This window comes from Cynocephalus volans, chromosome 1 (assembly GCF_027409185.1).
Source record: "Cynocephalus volans isolate mCynVol1 chromosome 1, mCynVol1.pri, whole genome shotgun sequence".
NCBI lineage: Eukaryota > Metazoa > Chordata > Mammalia > Dermoptera > Cynocephalidae > Cynocephalus > Cynocephalus volans.
In genome coordinates, this window is record NC_084460.1 from 243,109,789 (window position 1) to 243,122,226 (window position 12,438).

A 12,438-nucleotide genomic window follows, 5' to 3' on the forward strand; every position below is an offset into this window, starting at 1 on the left:
GTCTCTCCTCTGTCTGCTTGGCTGCCTGGCCAGTCATGGGACAGGGAGAAGAGTACCAAGGGAGGTCTCTCTGTCTGTTAAATCCCCTTTAAGTCCAACAGTTTAGTTCATCTCCTCTGCCCTTTCTTGGCATCCTACTGAGCTCTTTTTTAACACATTTCACATTTTACTAAAATTACCTGTGGTTTTCTCCACTGGACTGTAAATTTCTAGAGGAGAGAGACCATATTTTCTTTATCTTTGTACTAGTACAATATTAGTGGGCACCCAAATATTTATTAAATACAAAACTTCTGGGCAAAGGAGTTTGCCAAGTTGTTTCTCGAAACCCTAAGTTTTAAAAGCATTCTCACAGTTCTTAATTCTGATTTGAGTACTGTAAGTCTATTCCTCAGTGTTCTTAAAGGTGATTTGATTTGCTTTAAATCTGCCTTCAGATTTCCTAGCTTTAGAGCAATTACATAAATGCTAAATTGGACATTTTTTCTAATTTTTAAATGTCAGCAATAATAAGCTAATTTTGGATTTGCTTTTTAAATGTAATGACAGTAAAATTAGACCACCAGATCAATTTTGCAGATTGTTTTCATATCTTTGGGGTTTAAGCAAACTAACAAAAACTGTGGTCCCCAGAAAGCTGAAGAAGAGCTTGAAACCACTGGCTTAATAAGTTTTTTTATATCTATTTAGCATCTCAATAAACCTTATCAACCCTCTTTCATTCCACTGGCAATTTTCTGACCTCCAAGTTGAAGACTTGAGCCCTGAATTCTGCTCATGGATGAGTAATCACAGCAAGCCCATAGCAGGACCTATCCCTGAACTACAAATATATCATCTTCAGCATTGTAAATCAAAGCCTCAAAGAGCATCATTTAGCCTGCAGCTAAAATTGCTTGTTTATCAGATGGTGCCTGGTTTAGCGTGGAGCAGTTCCTTGTAAATCTCTGGGACCTTTTACAGCATATACTTAAGCAAGCACATCGGCTCCTGGGAGGCTTTCTGAGAGCTTTAATGACTGTGGACTGCTAAAAGATCCAGGCCTTGGTTTAGCTAAAGTGGCTACGGGTACAGTTTGGCTCCATTTTGTAAACTCACAAAGATAAGGCGTCTGCTTTCTCCAAAGTGAGAGCAAGCATTTGTTTTTTAGGGAATCTTTATATCCAAAGTGTTAATGTTCTTGTGGCTTTGGGTATTTTGACCTTTTGTCTGCTAACTTTTGATTTACTGAGGGAGAGAATTCTTTCTCTAGGCTTTATTGCCACTCTGGAAAGACAATGAAATGCATGTGACTCTGCAAAATTACATGAAAAAAGAAAAAAAGATTTTGGATTAACACCATTCATATCACACATGATGATAATGCATTCTCACTCCCCCCACTGAGTACGACTTTGCAACCTCTCTTTAGTTACACTGAAGAGTAAATAAGTGTTGATGCTTCTTCCACAGGACAATAAATGTGTCCACTGCAGACCCTGCTGGGGACTTGCTCACCTCAGCACTTTCTTTCTCAGAAAAAGAACAGTTTATAGATTCTGGCCATGTAGCAAAAGGTAGCAAAAAAAAAAAAAAAAAATTGTCCACCAAATTCCCATTGGTTTAAAAACCTAGCTACTTGCTAAAGTCGTGAATAGCTTATTGACTGAATATACCACCAAGGACCCGGGCAGCCCACCAACTACTTTACTGATGGACAATGGAAGAGCCCTGATGAAATTCATTAATTAAAGAAATCTTTACTCAGTTCCTTCTTATATACTGTCTCTTTGATGCAAGTTAATTAAAGTTCTCTTCAAAACCTTTATCCGATATGGGAAAAGTTCCCTATAGAGTTGGAGGAGAAGCAAAGCTTCAGGGGCTTTTCTCTCATTTCAGGGGCTCTTCTCTCATTTTCAGGCAATGATAAATTGTGTCCATGTTAAGTTCATGTTAAGTTCATGGCTACCATGGTCTGGGTTTTGAAAATCAGCCCCTTTTTAATAATACCATGACCCCTCTTCATGAGCCAAAGATTAATGTTTTTGCCAATGCCTCTATTAAAGGTAAAGAGTTCTATGATTGGAATTTTTTTTTAATTTTTAAAATTTTTGGTTGCTAGTAGTTTTTCTGTTCTTCAAACAAGCACACTGCTACGGGTAAACTATTCCCCACTTGGCATCATTTTGATGAAGGGCATTCAAGCTGGAGACTCCTGAGGATAAGTATACAATGCTTGTCATAAAAGCTAAAAATATGTGCACCTGTTGCATCCTGCTAAAATCGCAACAAGCTGGCATAGCACTTGGGAAATAAAGGCTTAACTGACATATTCTTTCTGAAAATAGACTTTATATATTTGTCCCTCCAAAACCAGGTCAGAGAGACAGTTTGTAATATTCAAACAAATTAGAAGACAGATGATGCTGGTGAGTCCCTGAATCATTTTAAAAAGAAGGTGGGGGAATACCTTTTCTCTTCCCTTGCGTTCCTGTTGACCACATTTTTAGTCCCCTTCACTATACCTCCCAAATGACAAGTCATTGAGAGATGAGCCTTCTTGGAATATGGGTAACATTGCACAATACTTATTTCATTCATCAATGCATGCAAAAAATATTTATTGAGTATGTATTATGCATAGTGCTAGGCCCTTCTCATTGAAGCACATAATCTAGAGATAGAGGGCATCCATTAATAAAACAACAACAAAAAATGAAAATTTGCACAAGAGCTATGAAGGAGAGATACAGAGTACTATGAAAGTCTAAAAAACAGAGGGATCCTACCTACTTTGAAAAGTCAAGAAAAGCTCCCCCGAGAAAATAACACTGGGATCAGAAGCATAAGTCAGAGTTATCTAGGCAAAGCAAGGAGGAAAGAATGTTCCTAACAGGTAGAACCACATGTGCAAAGGCCCTTTGGCAGAAGGGAATTTAGAGGAGGCCAGTCCAACTGAAGAGGAGACTCCAAAGAGGAGCCTTGTGCAGGTTGAGGTTGGACCTTACAGTGCTCCTTAGTCCATTTTCAAGGGTTTTGCATTTATCTTGTGAGCAATGGGAGTCACTGAAGGATTGTAAGCAGAGGATAGCATAATCAAGGCTGCATTTTGAAGAGATCACCAAGGCTGCAAGGTAGAAAAGAGATTGGGGGCAGCCAGGATGTATACCTGGGGAGATGACTTAAAAAAGAGAGTTGCAGTAATTCAGGTAAGAGATAGTAAGAGCAAGGACAAAGGTGCTGATGGTGTAAATTCAGAGAGAAATAGACAGATGTGAAAAATATTTTGAAAATAAAATCAATAGGCCTCAGTGATTAGTCATTTAAGATGTAGGAAACAGAGGTGTCAGGACGACTCCTATGCTTCTGTTGTGTATAACTGAATGACTGGAGGAATTATTTAGTATCCAGACTTGGGGACAGGGAAGAGTCTGGGTTATGGTGCATTTGGATTGGTTCCAAGGCATCTACGGGTATCAGGCAGGCAGTTGGATGAACAGGCCTGAAGCTCTTAGGGCTCTCTGAGCTAGAAATACAACTATGAGATGACTGTGTAGGGTTGGCTACTGAAGCCATGTGTGTTAGTGTCCTAGGACTGCCATAACAAATTACCACAGATGTTGGGGCTATAACAAGAGAAATTTATTCTCTCACAGTTTTTGAGGCTAAAAGTCCAAAATCAAGGTGTCCAGCAGGGCCATGCTACTTCTGAAGGTTCTAGGACTCCTTCCTTGTTCTTCCAGCTTCTAGTGGCTGCCAGCAATCCCTAGCATTCCCTGGCTTGTGGCTGCATCACTCCAATCTCTGCCTCTACATCTCCTTCCCTTCCTCTTTTTGTTTTTCTCTGTCTCTTATGGGACACTTTCCATTGTGTTTAGGGCCCACACTTACAATCCAGAATGCACTCATCTTGAGATCCTTAATATTGATTACGTCTGCAAAATCCCTTTTTCCATATGTGGTCATATTCATAGGTTCTAGGGATTAGGATGTGAACACATGTTTTTGAGAGTCACCATTCAACCCACTACATCATGCATATGTTATATGCATATGTTATATGGATGAAATTACCCAAGGAGACAGTACAGAGTGGGAAGAGAAAGAAATATAAGACTGTGTCTAAAGGAACTCCAGTTCAGTGTGCCATGTAGTATTCCATTACACAGCAACTAAGTCCATTGATTAAAAAGTTCTTTGGGAGTCTTAGATCATTATCAATTAGAAACTCCCAAAGTTTCTCATTCATTCATTATTCTCACCCATTATCCCCTTGCTTATATTCACTCCCCTACAATCTCTTTTCTCAAATTCTTCTGCCCAGTATACTTAGCACTTAATCAGCACTTGTTTTAATTGCTCTGTACATGCATTGGTTTTATTGTGCTTCCTGAGGGCAGGTCCTGTACAATCTATTTCTCTGGCACCTTCTCCCAGCATTCAGCATAGCACTGGACATATGACAGATATCCAATTGATACCTGTTGATTGATGAGTGCTGTATTGGATTTCTATTAGTTTTCTATTATTAGTTGTTTATTATTGATTTTCTAGTATTTCTATTAAGCCACAAACAGTGGATTAAAACAACACAAATTTATTATCTTAAAATTAATAGGTTAGAAGCACAACACTTCTCACAGGGCTAAAAATTAGTGTGTAGGCAGCACAGCATTCCTTTCTGGATGCTCTTGGGGATAATACATTTCTTCACCTTTTCAATCTTCTAGAGCCCACTTGCATTTCTTGACTCATGGTCCTTTTCTCTTTTTTCAAAGCCAGCAACAGCAGGTCAAGTCCTTCTCACATCTCATCACTTGGATCTCCTCTTCTGTCTTCCTTTTCCACTTCTACAGAACCTTGTGATTACATTTGACCTACCCCAATAATCCAGGATCACTTTTCTATTTTAAGGTCAGCTGATAAGCAAACTTAATTCCACCGGCAACCTAAATTCCTTTTGCTGGGTAAGTAACATATTCACAGGTTCCAGGGATTAAGATGTGGACATCTTGGGAAAGGGCAGTTATTTTTCTAACTACCTCAAGTTCATTCAAATTTATTCATTAAATTACATGGCCAAGATGTTTGCCTTTGAAGACAGGTGCTCAGAAAACAGACTGTCCTTCCCATTTTCATGAGCAGGAAGATTTCTTTCTTTCTTTTTTTTTTTTTTTTTTTTTGGCGGCTTAAAATGCTATTTAAGTTCACAAATAAACACAGCTGTATTGTTTTGAAAAGCAATGAAAGGCATGCAGCTCTACTAGCAGATTTAGCACTTCTGACCAAGTAAGACACCAACTTCTTAAAAAATATACTTCATGCACTGTACTGAATTTTTTTTTAAGATATAAATTTTAATACATTATTTCTTTTTTGAACTTGAACGGGAATCAGAATGGGGTGATCCAGAAGATGACCTGTGACACCTGGGTAAAGCAGTGGTGTTCTGTAGGAGTTGGCCCTGGGCTCAGGGTTGGTTAGTGTTTTCACCAGTCACCTGGCTTTTGGGCGACCATGATCTTGCTCGTCTTTTTTTGTGATCACCAGATAAAGAAGATCTAGAACGACTTCTCTTTCTGTTCCTCTCAGGAGAAGATGATGAATTATGAATAAGATCTTTTTTCTTGGGGAGGAAGAGCCCCTGTGGGACCTGGAACTGGATCTTGATTTTGACCCACGAGATCTCGAACATTCTCTGGATCTGGAACGAGATCTTGACTGCGAACTGGAAGAACTTCTTGAACGGGACCTGGACCTAGACCTTGAACTTGAGGGGGAGGATGAGCGTGATGAAGATCGTGAATGTGAAGATCGAGACTTTGAGCACCTTTGTCTATTAGATTTCTTTTTATTACTATCTTCACTGGCATCAAGATTATATTTTGAAAGATCAGTATCATCTTCATCTTCATCCTCATCTAACTTATATTTAGAAAGATCTTCATCCTCATCCTCTTCTTCTCCCTCTGATTCTTTATCTTCAAATTCCTTTAATATAGATTCAGGACCAACTGCCTTTCCTCTGTATTTTTTCTTTTTACATCTAAACTCATCATATTCACCATCAAATTCTTCTCTTTCTATATATTCAACATTTTCTCTTTCATTAAAACCACCACCATATCCTGTTCTTTCTTCTAATTTAGCATACTTTGGAGTATTACACATGTCACACTCTGATCTTCTGGCCCAATTCACACTACTGCTAGTTTTACACTGCCAGTTATTTGCACTAAATAGACCTCGGCTCTTTTCTGCAAGTGTCTTTCCTATTTCAGTGCCCCCAGCTTTCATCATCTTGGCCTCAGTTGTTTTCTCCTGACCACATCGATTACAGTTGGTTCTTCTAGCAATGTTTACATTTCCACATTTTTTGTCAGGGCAAATCCAGTCCCCGTCACTGACGGAAATTCTTGGTCAACATATTGGATGCCACCACCACAGCCACCTGCAGCTACGTCTTCACAGGAGGAAGCAGCAGGAAGATTTCTAAACAAAAGAATGAAGAACTATTGCCTGGTGATGGCTAGCTATCAGACAGTGGAGAGAGGAAAAGTGCTGACATGTGGCCACTGCCCCAGAATAGAGGTGTCTTGAAAATCCTGTGCAAGTTTTCTCAGTATTTACCATATAACTGGTCAAGTGCCTAGTAAGTACAGTGACTATATTATTTATCACCAAATCAGGACACCATTAAGAGTGAAAGAAATACAACAGGTATAAATTGGGTATGTAGTCACCCTAAAAAAGGTGCAGCCGGAATGAAGGAAGTCCTTTTTACCTGGTGATTTGGGGCCAGAAAGGGTGAAGACTGTCTCATTTCCATTTGAGACACTTCCTATTTCTCTCTGGTCACTAGTTTGGGACCAATTCAAACACATGTGTAATGCCAGGGTCCAGGACACCTCTGTTCTCAGAATTGTCACCTTTGGTTCTCCTTGCCTTGCCCACCAAAAGCTCAACATGTTCAAAAATGCTTTTTTGCTTTTATATAGTGCTTTGTCTTGCCAAAGCAGTTTCACACAGTTCTTTGGATCTTCACAAAAGCTCTGTGAGACAGGCCAGGAAGTTGTACCCTTGACCTTTCCATTTAGCAGAAGAGGAAGATGGATACCGATGAGTCAAAGGGCTTTCCTAAGGTCACAGCACTGCTTAACCTAGGAATCCAAATGACCCCAATCCTGGTCCCAGTGGAGGGCTCTTTTTCCCCACACTGCCAGATTCTGGATGGTTGGCTCCATCCCATATTCGCAGCCACATTATCAGAATCCTGGGAGAACCAGCTAGCTTGCCACTGACTTCTCAAGGGCCCGCTTGAGACTTTCACCTGAGATGTTAAGGAAAATGTTGTAAACACCAAGATGTCCTCTCTGCAATTTGACTTTCAAATGGACTAAAGAAACATTCTAAGCATGTGTTCTTAGCCCTCCAGCCACTCTGGAGACAAGCTGTTCCCAACTCCATTCTCTAGCAGGTGGCTGCAGCAGCATGTTTGAATAAGGACAATGACACTTTTGATATATAAAATGTAATTTGCTTTCCTTTCATTAACAAACACTTTTCCAGGGAGCAAATCTCATAGCTCAGGCAAATGTGAAAGTATTGCCTATCTGCCTGTGGGTTATATAAATCTACACTGTCTCCTCCAGCAGGAGGTGATAAGAATTGATGATTGTAAAGTGATTCAATATTAGTAGCATATTATAAATAAAGCTAACACTTTTTCATCATACAGGTTAAAAATCAGTAGAGAAGACACAAGAAGAATTTTTATTCTGCCCTTAGAGCAATCAAACATAAATTTTAAAAAGCAGGAGATTTTTTCCCAGTTGATTGTTTCTAAAAAGCAATAAGGAGGGGTAGTTATGGGGGCACCAGGGACTAACATTTAGGCCAGGTTAGCAGAGTCAATAACTGAGTTTACAAGGATTGTTTTACTAAAGTTAGGAGTTTGAACTGGGAGGAAGAGCTTGTAGGGAGTACAGATGATGTTGTGTGTAAGAAGGCAAAATCAGACCAAATTTTTTACTATCTGTTCACTGACAATGTTTTCATTCATTTATTCAAAACATATTCATTGAGTGTGTACTATGTTCCAGGCACCATTCTACACACTGGACAGGAAAACACAAAAAACACTTGGAGTTTTTGAAATGGAGGGAATTTAGAAAATGTGTCCAGTTGTGAAAAACATGAAAACTTTTTTTTTATTTACACCATAATTTTATTTATTTATTTAGATAATTTATTATATGTACATGTGAGGTCCAATATTGATTTTCAATAATTGTGTAGAATGTGTGGTGGTTAGATCAGTATAGTTAGCTTATTCATCATTATGATACGCCATCATTTTTTGTGTCCATTGACCAATTCCTCATTAGCCCCCCACCCCTTTTCCACCTCTAGTTTTCTAAAAGTTCAATGTATTACTGTGATTGTTGTTTCTTTCTTTCTCTCTGTCTCTCTTTATTGTTCATTTGTTTATTTACGGGCTCAGCTCCCAGTTATGAGTGAGGACATGCAGTATTTCTCTTTCTGTACCTGGGTTGTTTAACTTAGAATAATTTTCTCTAGGCTCATCCATGTTGCTGCAAATGGTAGAACTGCATTATTTTTTATGGCTAAGTAGTATTCCACTGTGTATGTATATCGCAATTTCCTTATCCAGTCATCCATTGATGGACATTTACGTTGGTTCCATTGCCTGGCTATTGTAAATAGAGCTGCAGTAAACATAGGAGTGCAGGTATCCCCTTCAACCTGATGTTTTCCAATTCTCTGGATATATCCCTAGTAGTGGGATTGCTGGATCATATGGAAGTTCTATCTGTAGTTGTTTGAGGAACTCCATACTGTTCTCCATAATGGCTGTACTAATTTACAGTCCTACCAGCAGTGTAGAAAGGTTCCTCTTTCCTCACATCCTCACCAGCATTTGTTATTTTCTGTCTTTTTTATAATAGCCAGTCTGATGTGATATCTCAAAGTGGTTTTGATTTTTATTTCCCTTATAATTAGTGATGTTGAGCATTTTTTGATATACTTGTTGACCATTTGTGTGTCTTCCTTTGAGAAATGCTTACTCAGTTTCTTTGCCCATTTTTAAACTGGATTATTTGGTTTTTTGCTGTGAAGTCGTCTGAGCTCTTTGTATATTCTGGATATTAATCCCTTGTTGGATGTGTAGTTTGCAAATATTTTCTCCCATTCTATAGGATGTCTTTTCATGCTGTTGTTTCCTTTGCTGTGCAGAAGGTTTTTAGTTTGATATAATCCCATTTATTTATTTTTTCTTTTGTTGCCTGTGCTTTCGGGGTGTTATTATTAAAGTCATTGCCCAGTCCTTCATCCTGGAGCAAAAGACATGAAAACTTGATCCAAAATAATAAGGTCAAGAGATTCCAGATTCTGGGCAATTGTGTTGAGGCCATTCATTGAAGAAAATATGCCGACAGCAGAGACTGGGAGAAGATTGACCAGAGCTCTGGGTTCAGAGACAGCTCTGCCACTGGCCTTCTCTGTAAGAGGGGAGCATCATTCACACTCTCTTGACCCTTCCAGGCTGGTGTTCTAGGATTACAAGTTGCTACGGCTAGTTTTGTTCATGGAAAATAGTGTTAGGAGAAATGTTGGCTTAGATGATATGGGGCAAGGGAGGCTTTACTTACAGACCCCAAGAAATACAATAAGTCTGCTGACTAAAATGTGTGAGTATTAGCATATTTAGATGCAGTGTATTTAAGAGTGCACGATGCTTACTATCTTAAACTGGCTCATGTTCCGCTCCAGCCCTCAATATACCCAATAGCTCGTCCTCTTTAAAAGCCTGAGTCCACATGGTGCACCCGCAGCCGCTGCGTCCGCGCCACGCAACCTCTGGTTTGGCCCCTGTTCCTCCACGCGGGACAACGGCCCTTGCGTTATCGGACAAGCACCTTTGAGCGCTGGGTCTATGGGTCATCTTCGCATTTCTGGCACACTCCGCATTCCCACCGGATTCTGGTACTTTCCACGTGCTGCTGCCTTTGCCTGGACTCCCCCTCCCCTTGCCACCATCCAGTCAGAGCCCATCCCCTCCCTCCCACGCAGTCTTCAAGTCCTTCCTGCCCCTCCACGCCAGGGCAAAACCCATTGCCGTGTGCTCCCTCCCTTCTCTGCAACTGTCTCCACTTGCTTCACTTGCTTTATGTGCATCTTCCACGACACTAGGAGTTCTGCGAAGGTGGACGGCTCCAACAGGCTCAGGGCCGGGTCCGTAGCAGCTACACACATACTGCGGGATGAGTTGAATCAGCGATGGCGCCCCGCCTCTGTGCTCTCTGGACACCCTGTGCTTAGCCCTGGTACAGCACAGGCACAGACTGTGCAGTCAGCTTGCTTTGCTTTCTCCTCCACGGAGGGGAGGTGCGTCCTGCATCTTTGTGTCTCCACTGTCGGCCCTGGTGGCAGATGTGGAGTAGCTTCTGCGAGTCCAACATTAGTTCTTAAAAACCATAATTCGTTCTGTGTTTATCTTCAGCAATATCAGGCAGCTTAACTATCAGAAGTAGAACTGGAAGAAGTAGAACAAACACAAGCCACCTCTCAACTTAAGCCCTTCCATTCCAAAAGCTGCTACCGTTTTTCCTAATAGTACTGCATTCAAAGTGTGGTGAACGGTGCCCTAGTGACACAGGTAGCACAGGATTCATGTCACGGTATATTTATTATGGGAGTGGGAGGACCTGCCACTGCTACTGTGTTTGATTGTTTAGTCGTCTGGTATTCTTATGAAAAGTGCACAAGCAACAAGAAACACTGTTTGGACACCTACTCTGTGCCTAGTATCATCTATATCCAGAAGGATAAATAGGTGGTCTCTGCCATGCGGGTTTTTAGTTTGGGAGACCTGGACTAATCCACAGTGAAGCTCTGAAGCTCATGAAACATCTGGACACAGAATAAAGTGCTGGATATGAGGGAACAATTGTCATATACATTATTAGTGTGGCTGTGTAATGCCTCTGGGGATACTGAAGACATCACCTGTCCCCTCCAAGGAGCTCCTGATAGTGGGCTGCAAGCTAATACTGCCAATAGCTCAGTTCCAGAGAGGCAGAGCAAGGCATTTTCCTCCTGCCCTCCCCCACCTCTCATGCCACAGAGCGAATTTGTTGACCATCTGATGTGGACAATAATTGGCTTTTAAAGATAGCTTTCTGAAGAGGCTTTATTTTACCTGCTTTGAAGATTTGAAAACATATATTTTTAAAAGATAGTGATTTTGAGAATATCAAGTGTTGATACTGATATAGAGCACCTGGAACTCACAAACATTGCTAGTGGGAATGGAAAATGGTATCGCCACTTTAAAAAAACCATTTGGCAATTTCTTAGAAAGTTAAACATAATTTATAAAGTTAAACATAGATGACCCAGAAATCCCACTCCTGAGTATTTAACTAAGAAAAAGGAAAACAAAGACTCATACATGAATATTCATTACCAGCTTTATTCATAATGGCTAAACTAGAAATAATCCAAATGTTCATCTACAGATGAACAGTTAGATTGTGGTATGTATATCCATATAATAGAATACTACTCAGCTAAAATTGTGGTTTCTAGAGGCCTGGAAGAGAAGTGGGGTGGTGGGATATGGAGAGGTTAGTTAATGAATACAAAATCACAGCTAGATAGGAAAAATAAGTTCTAGTGGGCTAGAGTAGTGCTAGGCATGTATAACTAATAAGAATTTATTGTATGTTCTCAATTGGCTAGAACAGAGGAGCTCAAATGCTCTCATTACAAAGTGATAAAGTTTTTTGATGACAAATATGCTAATTACCCTAATTTGATCATCACCTATTTTGTACGTGTATTGAAATATAATTCTGTACCTCATAAATATGTACAACCAATATGTGTCGATTTAAAAATAAATAAATTATATATATAATTGCAATAGCAATAAAACTTCAAGATATGTAAGAATACGTATAAAAAAATAACAAAATTAAAAAAAAATACTACTCAGCAATAAAAATGAACAAACCACTAAAACATGCAACAACATGGATGAATTTTAAAAACATTATGATGAGCAAAAGAAACCAAATGCAAATTAATACCAATTGTATGATTCTGTTTATATGAAATTCCAAAAAGGCAAAATTAATCTATAGTGACAGAAAGCAAATCAGTGATTGCCTAAGGCCAGGACTGAGTGTTGAGTGAGAATTGGATGATGGAAATGTTTAGTCTTAATTATGGTGATCATTATGTGATTGTATCCATTTATCAAGACTCATTTAGCTGTACACTAATAATGGGTGCATTTTATTATATGTGAACTATGCCTCAATAAAGTTTTTTTTTAGTGAATTTTAGCCACATTTTAAAAAGGACTTTTAGTTTATAATTGAGACCAGAGACAATGTTTTAAAACTAAGTAATAAGTAAAGTCCCCATTTA

At 39.5% G+C, this 12,438-nt stretch overlaps 1 pseudogene; it reads right to left on the reverse strand.

Moving 5' to 3' along the window:
- Positions 1-5,449: 5,449 nt before the first annotated feature.
- Positions 5,450-6,406, reverse strand: LOC134360985 (zinc finger Ran-binding domain-containing protein 2-like; annotated as a pseudogene).
- Positions 6,407-12,438: the final 6,032 nt, after the last annotated feature.